Source organism: Ambystoma mexicanum, chromosome 12, assembly GCF_040938575.1.
Source record: "Ambystoma mexicanum isolate Mex_15411 chromosome 12, UKY_AmexF1_1, whole genome shotgun sequence".
NCBI lineage: Eukaryota > Metazoa > Chordata > Amphibia > Caudata > Ambystomatidae > Ambystoma > Ambystoma mexicanum.
Genome location: NC_090936.1, coordinates 498500941 through 498513262, shown reverse-complemented (window position 1 = coordinate 498513262; position 12322 = coordinate 498500941). Strand labels below are relative to the sequence as shown.

The window sequence follows — 12322 nt, the reverse complement described above, 5'->3', positions numbered from 1 at the left end:
ATTTAATCAACCAGAGCAACCAAGGGATGCTTCTGTTTCTTTCCTGAGGGAACTATGCTTGTGTGAAAAGATCTTGTAGGGATGTTTAGGGAGACTGCAAGTCTGCATCCCTTGATCCTTCTGCAATGTATAACCCACTGTATCTTAGCACAATCAGTTACCTATTCCAGCAACCGTCTGGAACCATTGAAGCAGAGCAGGATTTCTCCTACCGCCCCTTCTATATTTCCAGTGCTACTATTTAAGAGACTGTCTGGAAACTTCCTGAGAGAAATTTCCACGATCTAGAAAGGAGCCTGTTTGATCTGCTGATTCACCCCACTGCACGCTGGTGACCCAACCACAAATTGAAAAATAACTGGGTATTACTAGCCGCCAGAAAGGTTTCACAACGCATACCAGTATGGGGATTTTAGGGCTCCATTGCAATGCTCACTGCTTTTTAAAGTGTTTCCTCTAAACTCAGGCAGAAGCTTGACATATGCCCATTGGTCTTGTATCATGCCTGAAATGTCTGTCTTGTTTCCTTCCACCAGAACAAGTGTAATCTTTTGGATGTGTTGCTCTCATTCTGTCTTTGTTACACCAATCCCGGTGAATATGTTCTTGTGCACACCCTTTCTAAATTCAGAGTAAGCACCCTTACAAATCTAAGCATCTTAAGTGACCGATTCATCCTGTTTACCAAGTACCATTGTTATTTGCAGTTGCAGCATGTATTAGAAGGACGCTAACTGTTTTCGGTATGGGCTCCTTCTCATCTGGGTTCTTCTGGTGCGTTTCGGATGTGGGACATTCTCCAAGCTGCTTGTAGCAGGCAATGCTTAGGCTCTTTGACCATATTTTGGCTAACCACCTAAAGCTTCCCACAAAACATTTGCTTGCCATGTTGACTTACATGGTGGTTCGGGTTAATCCTCTAATGCTGGTCTTCTTCACTCCTGATAGGTATCAATATAAAATTTCAAATTTAAAAAACCGAATGGGAGATTTGTTTGAATTTCAGCTGAATGAAAATTTCAAACAGCCTAAAATATTGAACAAATCTCCCATTCGGTGCCATTATTGTGAACAAGGGGAGCAGGGATTGTGGGTGTGTCCCGCGCACCCTTGTTCACTACAATGGCATCAGAGGCATTTGAGAAGAAAGAAAGAAAAAAAAGGGGCTGCGGCACCGGTTCCCATCCATCTGAGTGAAGGGAACCGGCGTTCCAGAGGGATGGAGGAGTCTGCGGCACACGAGTTGCGCCGCCAGCAGGTAAGGTGGGGGGTCGGTGGGGAATCCTTAGTTGACCGAGTCTCGCATCGTGAATTCGGCATTGTCACAATTTGGCAATTTGGAATTCGAAAATGCAGGATTCTGTCAAATCATCGATATCCTTCCTGGTATACTTGTTTCTATACTGTCTGCATCCCAAGTGTCAGTTGCAGCCTCTACTCATATTACATTGATTAACCCCATGTGGCTGTCACCCACTTCTTAAGATGTAGTTCATAGACAGGTTGGGTAAGTGTACTGTTGTTAGTGTGATGGTGGTGAACATCATGAATTATTGGCATTGTAATAATGTAGAAATGGGCTTTATGGATGTACTTTATATTTATCCCATTTCTAAAAGTATATAAATATAGATATATTTTTAAAAGCAGATGCAATAGAATTAAATGTTATTTTGTAAAACAAACATGCGCACCCTCACTGATTCATTTCTTCGGACTAATGTTCAGGTTTAAATTATGTAGCCAGTGTGCCTCTATTAAATGTTCCAGCTCTGGGCTCACTTTTGTTCATGGACAGGACCAGGCACAGAACAGACCTCCTTAGCTTAGCGCTCATCTAGCCACCACAGATCACAGTTATGCAGATTTTAACTATGTATTTTGGGCACCATGTTTAACACTGCAACCCTCTTGGATACTCAATGAACCCACCAATATAAGCCATAACACCTTCTCTGTGATCACCAGACTATGCGCAGATGGGGTGTGACTCAGGAAAAAGGTGCAGGAGTTTAGGGCCACAGACCTTTGCATAAAGAATTAAAAGAAATGCAGGGCAGGTTAATAAAAATAATTTAAGCAGCATAGTTCAAGAAAACTGCCATATTAAATGGAAGGATGGGAGTGAAAATGAAGGAAAAAGAGCAAGACTTAGACCTAAGCTTTTTACCAAAATATGCAAAGAAGCGTCAGACAGGAATTTACTGGGGAAATTCCCTACCAAATGCAAATAAAAGCAAGTTGATTTCCAAGGAAAGTTCCAGACTCATCAGTCACAGTTCAGCTCAGTCTTTGTGATTTTTCCCTGAGTTCCCATCATTTCATGCTCTCCTCTGTGTTTCCAGATAAATACATGTAAACCATGGGATTCAGAGATGGAACCTTGTAGAACGTATCCTAGCTTTATGAAAACTACAAGTCCTCCCCTTCAAAAAGAGACCAAATCAGCAGATCAGAACTGTACATGGACTCTGCATATTGTGCTCTGGTGGCTCCTCTAATCTGTGTGGTGTGTTGCTGAGGGTGAATTTCGGTTGACCAACCTATTATGGTGAAAGAGAAAGACACTGAATTCTAGACAAAACCAATCAACGTAGGGAGCAGAGCAGCAAAGCTTAGACTCTGGAGGGGTGCAGAGTTAATATAGGGCTACTATGAATAAATGAGCAATGAAAATAGATTCACTGTGAACACTTAATAAAGCATGGTAACATCTAGAAACCTGCATCTATATTCAGTCTGAGTGGAACCTCTACATCAAAGTTAAATCTGTTTTTTAAATTTAATTCTGTGTACAATGAAATAAATACAAAAGCAAGGAGCAGGGAAACCACCCTTGATGTCAAAGCACCTTTTGATATAAACAATTTCCAATACAGTATGACTAGTGCTAATGCTGAAGACCCCCTGGGGAGGGGAAACATGGTTCATGTTGTGATGACACTGTAAAGGCATGAGATGACAGTGAACACCTCTGGGGGTAAATGATTATATGGGGGGAATCTGGGGATATATTGGAATGCTCAAAGTGTTGCTTGTCTATAAGGCCCAAGTCTGTATTATTTTTCTTTAAATTCTAGCAGACATTGGATCGGGAAACACCCGTATTGACTTTAGTCAATGCTTGCCCTAAGGACTCCTTAAAACAGACATGTGATGTAGGACTGCTGAAGCAGTGCTTTCAAAAGTTCTCAGAGCACTGGGTGAAAACCACCTGTATCTCCATCCTGGATTATGCCGGCCCAGACCTGTTCGACCAATGAGTACTTATGTTTGGCCAAAGAACCTCAGGGGCTGTGGCCCTCACACCTCACCTAAGGAGGACCATGCCGGATATAGTTAGACTAGAGCGACTGTCCTGGAAGCAGAGGATCACGTGTAGACGGGAGGTGGGCTGGAAACAGAAGACAGACTATGGGAAAGAACAAAAAGGGTTATTATTATGTCTTTTGGGAGAGGTCAAACGGATGTGATGTGTATTGTGAGGGGCCTGACCATAGGGAGATATAAGGGGAGGGCGAATTGCAGGTGAGTTGGGTTAGATATAGGTGGTGGGCTAGTAGGCTATTGTCTGTTGATGTGGTTTCAAACCAGTAATAAAGGGTGTCTTGCTTTGTCCATTTCCAATGACTCTTGAGTCCTCTTTTGTGTTGATTCACTTGGATAATGGTAATCTTCACTTGAGTCCATCAAAACGTTACATTGTCACATTCAACCGTTCATGAGCAAAAAGTGTCCAATTAATTTCACAATCGTATTTCCGGTGCATCCCTCTCTCGTCTTCTTCAAGGTTCTTATATGGTTACAAAAATATCTATGATAAAAGAAAATTGACAAATCATTCCCTATCCTGAATCCTTTCTTAATTCAAATAAAACTATCATTGTATCCATCTACAATTGTATTCCTATAGATTGTCCGTATTGCAAACAAAATCAGGGGAGCATCCCCTAAACTGTCATGATCCCAGTCAGTGAGCACAGTTCCCATTCAGGTATGCAGGAGAAGCAAGTCACATCACATCAGCCAGCAGGTCAAAAGGGGTTACAAGCCTGGCAAAATTGGCATTTGTATCATTCATAGCATATGCTCCCATAGTCTCTCATAGTGCTTAGAGTGGTGTCATACACTAAACATGGCCGCCGCAAGATCCATTGATAACCAACAGTACGCTCTATACATATTGCAGAGTGAGCTACTTAAGCCCCGCCTCCACCTAAGCGCTTGCTTAGCATCTGCTTCGCTGACAGCGGGTAATGCAACCGGCGTCTCTCCTCAGAACCTGTCAAAGGAGAAAAAAAGAGACATTAGTTTTCACAGAAAAGACAACAGAATTCCATAATTCTAGAGAAGATTTACCGAACCAAAGTGATCTCCGAAATGGTCCCTCAGTCAGCTGTGTTTGTTCGTAGCTGCAGCGTCTCCTGTCAGAAGTTCTCTCACAGCCGCAGCATCGTCGAGCAGCAGTGTTCGTTCCCAGTCGCAGTATCTTTATTTAGAAGTTTCCTCAGCAGCCTCTGCATAGTCTGAAGAAATTTCTCCTAAGCTTTCCGAAAACCTGCAGACAAACAGGGTATTTCATTAACGAACAAACTTATAAGAAAGAAGAAGTTTAAATACGTTACGCACCTGAAGTTTCTCCAAGTTTTCACTGCACAGTGTTACCGCACTCTCCTCTGAAGGCTGCAGTTGCTCCGTTCAGACGAACTTACATTTGTTAAACGTTTCTTCATCCTGAGTAACGTCGCAGTCATTCCACAGCCATTAACCTTTCTGAATTCCGAGAACCTGCAATAAAAGAGGAAAATATTAGTAAGAGAGATTTCTCCAAAGTAGGCACTATTCCAAAACAAAAAGACTATCATATTTTCACCAGATACTTACCCAAAGACACATTCTGAAAAAGCAAGGACATTATTAAGGCTAGAGTCTATTCAACACAACAGCCTTCCAAAGTTTAAAGTTTCTTCATTCCAACGTGCCCCTGTAGAATAGCAGGATGGAGAGCTCCACAAAACATAAACACAGGTGAGAAGGGAGGGATTTCCAAAGCACACAGTTATACAGTAACTTCTCAGAAATTAGATGTTATAGCAGTTCTATTGTTGTTATTGATGTTTATACAGAAAAGGAATTCTAAAAGTGCCAGAGTAATAGGTCCACAGGCTGGCATTACGCTCCCCAGGATTCCAGGTAAGCGTTACATAAACTAAATTTAATATCGCAGTACCTTCTTATACACACTTATACACAACTCATACTTAGTATTTCATCAATGAAACTCAAACCAATTGATATTGTGTATACTTATTTCCGATTCATTTGATTTCGTCAATTTTGTAAAACATGAATCCCACTTAATGTGAATTTCCAAAGCTGCTGATATTGGCCAACATTAAAACACTTAATTATAAAAAGTGATGATAACACAACCAATGACTTACTACTGTCTTCCATCTATTTGTTCAAATAAGATACATGTTCCTTTAAAACAAAATATTGCATATTTCTTTTTTGAAGAAATAATAAAAAAGCATATTAACCAAAATCCTGTGCGGCTATCCTCTAACAATCAAAATATTCACAATTTGATATCAGCTGTGCTTACCTAATTCTTATGTTGTTCTATTCCTTGATAAATTGCCCAAAAGTAGGTATTTTCGCATGCGATACACAGTGGCATTGTAGTTCCAGATAAATCAACTAAATGGGTCTCTCTAATTTAAATGAAAAAATAGGAAAAGAAAATCTCCCTAATTTTATGTTTATGAAATCATGTTCTCTCGTTAGCCCCCTGTGTGTACTACCTAAAATGGGCCAAAATATTCACCAACTACTGTAGACCGGTTAACCCCACTTAATATTTACTAGATCTGGCATCCAGCGTCCTCGTGGTTGATTGACTAATGCTGTTACCATTTTGATTTGGCTTCCTATCATAAGAAATATGTCACAATATTTAGCATATGACATCAGCACATTACGAAATGGTGTTACTGGGTGTTTGCAATGCAATGCACTCAAAGATGTTTATTGCATCCAGCTCTCTGTAATAATTAATGATGTGTGGTAGTTCGAAAATAAAGAACATTGGAGGGTATTAATGTGTCTACTTATCTCAAACCACCTAAAAATGAAGAGTGGTCCATAGTAAACATGGAAGGTTGGGGGGCTCAGTGTAGAGTGGAAAAGGGTAACATTATCCCCAGTAATATTATAAAGTTGGTTCATGCATCCCACCTGAATTAATCCATGAGTAAGTCCTACTTATTGGGGTAAGTCAAATAATGAAACACGGTCAACAACAATTCCACATAAATACAACAAAAGGAGTCCCAACAGGAAAGACCAAAAATTACTTCCAGTGCATTAAATCACTGGCCTCATTACGAGTTTGCTGGTAAAAAATGAAAATTACTAGCATGCCGGTACTATCGTTTTTGTGTAGTACTGCTGCCGTAATGAACAGTAGATTCCGAGTCAGCAAGCATGCACATTCCAGCATGGTGAAAAAAGGTAGCACCGGCATGCCTATAACAGCCCTAAAAGCCCCGATACCGGCATATGATGCTGCAGACACCGACTCCGACACCCACGATGGTGTAATTACCGGTACTAGTATTACGGGCACCGGAAACATCATCATCGCGCAAGAACGGGAAATGCACCGGCAGCCATCTTTAAAATGCCGTCCATTGCAATCCTCATTCTGCAGGAGTCTAACTGGAAAACCAAGTAGATACCGACGAAGAAGAACATGTCAGCTAGGAAAGGTGCTGTCCGTCGCCGCACACCCCGTTTCAGCGAGCAGGAGCTCAACATGTTGGCAGACACACTTGTGGAGCATGCTGATGTGGTGCTCTGTGCTGATCTGCGGCGGCCAGCACAACTTAGAAAAAAGGGCATTTGGAAGGAAGTGGCCCGCAAAGTTTCAACAGTGGGGACAACATCCCGGACCGTCTGAGGTTGTCGGAAGAAGTGGGACGATCTACGTCTCTGTATCTGCAAACTCCTAGCTGCAGAGCGCAGCCAGGGGCTGGCCACAGGAGGAGGTGTGCCATTCTCCATCAAACTGCAGGCGTGGTAGGAGACCTGCAGCACCGTACTCCACATGGAGAGCGTAGAGGGAGTAGGAGATGCGGAGACTAGAGCAGCCACATCCGATGATGACTGTGAGTGTCGGTTACGGTAATCCCAAAGTCACAGCACACACCTTGTATCCCCAATGGTGAAGTCCAAATGTCAAGTACGTGGAACCAAATCCCTGCTGCATTTCCACCCACCAAAAGCCTCCTTCCACACAAGTACAATGTACCTGCCAGGAAGACAATCAACAAACCCCACTGACACACCCCACATGCCCCTGTTTTGCCCACACAAGCACCATCTGCATGCACACAGACACACATCACTGTCCAACTGCTGCTGTCACCACCGTGTCGCCACATGGCCAAAGCCACCTCATGTCAAGATGCACACATCACCGGCACCAGTTGCACACCTGTCACACCCACCATGTCCATACCCGCAGAGTCAACATCAATGCACAAACCAACATCAATGCATCAACGTGCACAATGGGAACACATCAGTTTGACAAACTCCACATGTCCCACAGCCCCTGTGGCATGGCCACAACACCCAAGCCACTAGAAACCAGTACCCCAGCCAACAGACACAGCGCACTCCATGGCCGCACCACAAGGATGCTCCCACACTGCATCCCCACACATTCATGTGTGCACCATGCCAGGCCCTCCAACATGTCCATGACAATGCACATGACTCTGACTGTACTAGCATTAATGTATGTCAGATGGATTCACACCCGTTACTAATGCCATGCCTCACTGTCCCCCACAGGCACATAATCTGACAGCAAGGGTGAACATGTCGCCACACCCCGGTCCACTGCTGCATGTCGCCGCTGCCTTGAATCCACCGTCTCTAGCCAGGAGCCAGCCACCTCCACAGCAAGACCCGAGCGTGCCACAGCATCTACCGCACAGCCCCCCCCTCCGCCACCAGGAAACGCATGCTGCCCAGCAGCCCCACAACCCACCAACAACTGCTGGCAAGGACCCCCGGCAGTCAACAACACCTGCCAGCAAGGACCCTCGGCAGTCTACTACACCTGCCAGCAAGGACCCTCGGCAGTCTACTACACCTGCCAGCAAGGACCCACGGCAGTTAACCACACCTGCCAGCAAGGACCCATGGCAGTTAACCACACCTGCCAGCAAGGACCCCCAGCAGTCCACAACACCTGCCAGCAAGGACCCCCAGCAGTCCACAACACCTGCCAGCAAGGACCCCTGGCAGTCTACTACACCTGCCAGCAAGGACCCCTGGCAGTCTACTACACCTGTCAGCAAGGCCCCACGGCAGTCAACAACACCTGCCAGCAAGGACCCACGGCAGTCACCAACACCTGCCAGCAAGGACCCCCGGCAGTCCACAACACCTGCGGCCAAGCAGGCACATCAGCAGGAAGAGCCTGAATCCCCAGTGCACAGCCTGCAGGAGGAGCCAGAATCCCCAGTGCACAGCCTGCAGGAGGAGGCAGAATTCCCAGTGCACAGCCTGCCGCAGGAGCCAGAATCCCCAGTGCACAGCCTGCAGGAGGAGGCAGAATTCCCAGTGCACCGCCTGCCGCAGGAGCCAGAATCCACAGTGCACAGCCTGCAGGAGGAGCCAGAATCCCTTCCACCCAGGCAGGCGACGATACATGCAACACCAACAGATGTTTCTGGAGCACACAGCACTGTGGAGGCCAGTGGGCCCGACACACATAGCAACGGTGGAAATGAGGACGAAGCTGTGTTCACTCCCCCAGGGCCCTCGGAGCCCACCTCCCTTGCCATTACCTGGACTCAGATACGTAAGAGACATTGAGGGGCGCCTCACTAGAATGGAAGGGCGGCAGCAGTCAATGCACGCTTTGATCACCCAGTACCTCACAGAGGCGCAACTGACACGGCAGACTATGCAGGACTCCATGCATAACCTGGGACGGATGCTCATTATTGTGTTGCCACTGGAAATGGACTGTGCATAATAAGTGTCAACTCACAGATTTGCCTTATTTGCTTCATGTGATATAGCTTAATAGACCTGCAGCGATGGCCGTACCTGGCGTTATGGGCCATGAAGACTGAGTTAATGAGGTATGAGGGACCATAACGCCAGTACGGACCGAGCTGCGTGTCTATGAAGCTATTAGAACACCCTCAGGGCCCGATTGAACTTGGCGCAGTGAATGTGCTAAAGAGCAGGATTCACTGCTCAAATCAGGACACCCAGGCTCCAGCAGTATTCTCAATTGGGCCTGGGCGTCCTCATAGTGCACGATAGTGCACCTTCAGGATTGCACCTGTTTTTGTCATAACGGCTGAAATCCTGAAATCTCTGCAGCATTTTTGTGAAAATAACGACATATTCGTTATTTTACAAAAATGCTGCTGAGAACACAGGTGTATATAAACACTTTCATACACACCAAAGTAAGCAGCTGCAACGTTGCACAATACAACGTTGAAGCTGCTTGCTTTGGTGTATGTGAATGTGTTCATATACTCACGTGCCGGCAGCTCCATGGGAACACGTAAGTAATTACAACCCGATTTGCGGGCTGTAATCAATCTGCGGCCTATACTAGTTTGTATAGCCCGCAGATTGACCAATCAAGATTGCTAAACACCCGCTAGGGTGTTCTAATACAGTGGTATCCCCAGTATGCATTCAACATATACAGGTCTCCATGTACATGTCCATCGACACCTTACCCCATTTGACGAGGTCAGATCTCCATTGGTCGTATGTATCACGGGTGAAGGGTTACGCTACTGTAATACGGCAGGGTGGGTGTTAGCATGGGGAATTAAGCTACATTGGATGTGTCCCGCAGCTCTCAATCATATCTTAGTGGTGCTCAAAATTGTGTTTTTTTTTCACTGTCATACTTGACCCATTCTACTTGGAGGTGTCCCTTAAGGTGACATGACAGGCATACTGATCTGTGGTGTACCTGTGGACTGAGTGCACTGACTAAGTTCCTTCAGTGTGGCAGATGGTTTTCTCTATGGCGGAGCATCATGACTCGTCAATTGCTTTGCTGAGATCATGTATTTCATGCATTGCCACTATAGAGTGGTGCATTGTGGTACATGTGATTTGTTTTGTGATGTTCCTGATACATGTGCTGGTGTGAGCACTCTGTTGATTGCATGTAGACACGGCTTTGAAGGCCTTGCACATCTGCATGCATTAGCAGTATTGCACATCCTGTTACATTTACATAAGTCACAGTTCAGGGCAACCAGTACGCTGTGTGTGGTCTTGTTTCATGTTGTGCAGGTTGGGAATTATGCAGTTGCTTGGTCTAATCCCTCATCGGACTTTGCCTTCTATTGCCCTACCCAGTCTCTCTGCACTTCAATGCATACCTGGTGATGTTAACTGGTTTTTGCAGGAGTGATGATGGATTAATTCATGCAGTGTTCACTTGTGCTCCACATGCATGCATTCCTATGCTATGTTCTGACACCCCTCATGGCCCTGTGGTACTCATCCAGCAGACAAGTTGCCTATGCTGTTCATACCCCTCCATTTCAAACCCCTCATGGCCCTCCCAGCAGACAGGTTGCCTATGCTGTTCATACCCCTCCATTTCAAACCCCTCATGGCCCTCCCAGCAGACAGGTTGCCTATGTTGTTCATACCCCCCCGCCCATTTCCACCCCTCATGGCCCACCCAGCAGACAGATTACTATGCTGTTTATACCCCCACCCCCATTTCAAACCCCTCATGGTCCACCCAGCAGACAGGTTGCCTATGCTGTTCATTCCCCTCCAACCCCCCATTTCTAACCCCTCATGGCCCACTCAGCAGACAGGTTGCCTATGCTGTTCATTCCCCTCCAACCCCCCATTTCTAACCCCTGATGGCCCACCCAGCAGACACGTTGCTATGCTGTTCATACCCCCACCCCCATTTCAAACCCCTCATGGCCCACCCAGCAGACAGGTTGCCTATGCTGTTCATTCCCCTCCAACCCCCCATTTCTAACCCCTGATGGCCCACCCAGCAGACCGGTTGCAATGCTGTTCATACCCCCACCCCCATTTCAAACCCCTCATGGCCCACCCAGCAAACAGGTTTGCCTATGCTGTTCATTATTTTTAAACCCCCTCGCCCCCCTGTGGTTAGACTAACCCAACAGCCATGTACGATGTCCAGCGTGTCGTGCCATGTAGCGGGGCAGTGTGGCGTTCCGCAGCACCATGGCGTCATGTGTCGAGCCAGGGACTCCTGCACAGCAATGCGTGATAATTTTGTGTGCATCACTCACCATCTGGACATTCAGGGAATGGTATAGCTTCCTGTTGCAGCATACTACCTCCACAGCATGCCGGACAACGAGCTCCACATGTGTGCTGTCGAGCGCACCTATTACATTTGGCATGCCTTCAAGTGCATGGAATGCTATTTTGGTAGCATTCACCTCCTCCGCAGTCTGTGGTAAGCTAATGTGGTCACATACGTGGGACAGGAGTGCTACAAACACCTGGGTGAGCACACAGAAAGAACAGGGTTGGGAGATTCCATGCAGCTGCCCCACTGTGTGCTGATAAGTGCCTGTGGCAAGGAAATGTAGCACAGACACTAACTTCAGCAAGGGGGGATGGCTGTCCGGATGTTGATTAGGCTCACCAGGTCAATATGTATGAGGTCCACTATTGTGGTGATGGTGTCCCTGTCCAGCCGGTACAGGATGTCGATCTGAGCAGGAGTTAGATTGAATGGTCTGGCCCTTAGGCGAGGAATTGGTGGCTGCCTGTGGGGTATAACTGCCTGCACAATGGGTATCTGCTGGCCCATTCTCGGCCTCCTTCTCATCCTGCGCCTTCGTTGCATACTCTGGCTCACTTCCTCCTCAAGGAGCAGCTGTGCATGCATGTCCTCCTCCTCCAGTACTGCTAGTGCTAATGGTATTGTGGATTTGGGAGGGGTGTGGTGTGTCAGAGTGCTCCTTTTGTGCTGTGCCAGACTCCATTGCGTCCACCTGTGCTGATTGTGAGCACCTGTGGCAGGTTTACACACACCAGATTCCTATTAACGGTTGCTCTGCGATGCCAGTCTTTACGGCATAATTTTAGGTCTGTGCACCTCTTAATGTGGACTTGCTTGCGGCATGCTGGTGTCACTGGCACGGCTGCCGCGTGTCAACGCTGATACTGGCGATGCTTTGGCTGGCCACGGCGGATCCCTGTCGATGCCGGTGGCACCGGCATCGCGACTCGGAATACTCCGGTCCGGGAA

The 12322-nt window shown here is 46.5% G+C and overlaps 1 protein-coding gene across 1 annotated transcript in view; it reads left to right on the top strand.

The window, feature by feature from the left end:
* Window positions 1-12322, top strand: part of AGBL3 (AGBL carboxypeptidase 3) — a 2309829-nt gene that overhangs the window by 1698148 nt on the left and 599359 nt on the right. The gene's annotated exons all lie outside the window — the stretch shown is intronic.